The sequence below is a fragment of the Gossypium arboreum genome, chromosome 6 (genome assembly GCF_025698485.1).
Source record: "Gossypium arboreum isolate Shixiya-1 chromosome 6, ASM2569848v2, whole genome shotgun sequence".
NCBI lineage: Eukaryota > Viridiplantae > Streptophyta > Magnoliopsida > Malvales > Malvaceae > Gossypium > Gossypium arboreum.
Genome location: NC_069075.1, coordinates 24,530,835 through 24,533,803, shown reverse-complemented (window position 1 = coordinate 24,533,803; position 2,969 = coordinate 24,530,835). Strand labels below are relative to the sequence as shown.

At 37.3% G+C, this 2,969-nt stretch overlaps 1 non-coding gene across 1 annotated transcript; it reads left to right on the top strand.

Annotated features, from left to right (window-relative positions):
- Nucleotides 1–1,564: 1,564 nt before the first annotated feature.
- Nucleotides 1,565–1,671, top strand: LOC128294901 (small nucleolar RNA R71). Its single transcript, XR_008285208.1, has one exon. It is a non-coding gene; the product is annotated as a small nucleolar RNA R71 (small nucleolar RNA).
- Nucleotides 1,672–2,969: the final 1,298 nt, after the last annotated feature.

Genomic DNA, 2,969 nt, shown 5'->3' with positions numbered 1-2,969 from the left:
GTTGCACCACATGGTCAGTTTTAGTAGAATGATTTATGCAACCACCTTCAATTTTCGATGTGTTACTCGAATTACGACTTGAAGGGTGATTGTTTTGTCTCCCACACGAAGTGTGAGTTCACCTGTGCCAACATCAATTATTGTTCTAGCGGTTGCCAAAAAAGGCTTCCCTAAAATTAAAGGAACGTTACTATCCTCTTCTATGTCTAGAACAACGAAATCAACTGGGAATATAAATTTGTCAACTTTAACGAATACAACTTCAATAATCCCCCTAGGAAATCTGATTGTTTTATTGGCTAATTGAATACTCATCCTAGTTTGTTTGGGTTTCCCAAGATCTAGTTGTTTAAACATTTTGTAAGGCATGACATTGATATTAGCCCCTAAATTAGCCAAAGCATTATTAACATCTAGGCTACCAATTAAACAGGGAATCGTAAAACTCTCTGGATCTTCTAATTTGTTGGCCAGCTTATTCTGTAGTATAGCTAAGCAAACCGCATTTAGTTCCACATGCGACGCCTCATCCAACTTCCACTTATTTGTTAAAAACTCCTTTAAGAATTTGACTGCATTTGGCATCTACGAAAGAGCTTCAATAAACGGTAAGTTAATATGTAACTTCTTTAATAATTTAAGGAATTTACCAAATTATTCTTCTATGCGGTCTTTTCTTGTTGCGTTTGGGTATGGCACACGAGGTTTGTACTCTTTACTTACAGGTTTCTGGTCATTGTGGTCTACCTCACCTTTACCTTGACTTACCACAATGCCTTGCCTCGGTTCTGATGCAGGCTCAACTAACCCTTCCTTGTCATGAGTGGTAATCGCATTGAGTTGTTCCCTTGGGTTAGATTCCGTGTTACTCGGCAAACTACCTTGTGGTCATTCAGAAATCAGTTTGGCGAGTTGGCCTACCTGAGTTTCGAGCCCTTGGATTGATGCTTATTGATATTTAAGGGCTGTCTCGGTATTCTAGAAATGAGTTTCTAGCATCGAGATGAATTTTATTAGCATTTCCTCAAGGTTCGGCTTTTTCTCTTGTTGGTAGGGTGGTTGTTGGAAGCTTGGAGGTTGTGGTCTCTGATTCCCTTGGCCTCCCCATAAGAAATTTGGGTGGTTCCTCCAACCTACATTGTAAGTATTACTATAAGGATTATTTTGAGATCGAGGATTATTACCCATGTAATTTAACTGCTCATTCTCCATGTTGCGGCCATAGGGTGGGTATTCTGGATTGCTCGATCCACCTCCACTTGCTTCGCACTGCATTACTGGGTGAACCTGTGAAGAACTAAGAAAACCATCAATTTTCTTATTCAAGAGTTCTACCTGATTAGAGAGCATGGTGACCGAATCGATGTTGTAAACACTGACTGCTTTTGTTGGCTTTGTCCTCATGGCTTACCACTGATAATTATTCAGTGACATCTCTTCTATAAATTCATAAGCATCTTCAGGTGTTTTATTATTGATAGTTCCGCCAGTGGCTGCGTTGATCATCTATCGAGTCGAAAGATTCAGGCCATTATGAAACATTTGAACTTGTAGACAAAGTGGTAACCCATGGTGAGGGCACCTTCTCAAAAGGTCCTTGTATCTCTCCCATGCATCGTAGAGTGTTTCTAAATCCATCTGCACAAAAGAAGAGATATCATTACGTAATTTGGCTGTTTTAGCCGATGAAAAATATTTTAATAAAAAAATTTTGGTCATTTGTTCCCAAGTAGTGATTGACCCTCGTGGTAACGAGTTCAACCATTGTTTAGCCTTATTCCTCAATGAAAAGGGAAACAACTGAAGGCGAATGGCATCATTAGAAACGCCATTAATTTTAAATGTATCACATAGTTCCAAAAAGTTTGCAAAGTGAGCATTGGGATCTTCGTCATGCAAACTATCAAACTGAACAAATTGCTGTATCATCTTAATTATGTTAGGTTTCAGTTAAAAATTATTTATAGCTACAGCAGGTCTAACTATGCTCGATTCAGTTCCTGTTAAAGAAGGTTTAGCAATATCATACATAGTACGCGGAGCAGGATTCTGATTAGCAGCAATTGTAGGAGGTAGCGGATTTTCTTAGTTCTCAGCCATCTCCTCGATTGTGGATGAAGTATCGTCCTCTTGCTCTTCCTCTGTGTATCTTAAGCTTCTTACTTATTTCTCTTCAATTTCTGCAAACTATGCGATCGATCTCCCTATCAAACAGTAATGGTCCTGACGGGTTTCTTCTGGTCATAAACCAGAAAAATCTGTCAGAAGAAAATAAATGAAGAATTAGAAAAGAAAATAAAAACTTAAATTGCAATAAAAGTAAAATGGCTAAAGTAATAAAAATCGAGTGTTCCTAAATATCCTAGTTCCCTGAAAACGGTGCCAAAAACTTGATACGTGATATTTGCGATAGGTTTTAAAGATTTATGAATGAATCGTTCTTGAGACTAACTTATTATCACGATTAAGGCAAGTGTACCTATCGAACAAGAGTATAGTTCAAAGAAGACCAGTTGTCGAACCCAAAGGAACCACAGTACTCGTATTTACTTCCTTTTATTATCTAGCCTAAAAATTAAGAGGTTTGGTTATCTAAACTAATTACTAAACTAAGAACGCACAGAAAGAAATTTTGGGAAAATACTTTTGGGAAAATTCGATTGATTAAGACAATACCTAAGGAAAAATCCACCTAGACTTCACTTGTTATTTGACTCTGAATTAGACGATTTATTCATTTGACTTGATCCATAGAAATCCCTCAGTTATATTATAATCTCTCTCAAGATTAATAACGTCTAACCCTAGGTTGAATAATTGAAATCTCTTTCTAATTAACACCCTAGAATTGCATTAACTCGATCTATGGATTCCCTTATTAGGTTTCACCCTAATTCAGAAAAATATTGTCACCCTATCTCTAGGCGTGCAATCAACTCCGCTTAATTATGACAATTTTACTCTTAGAC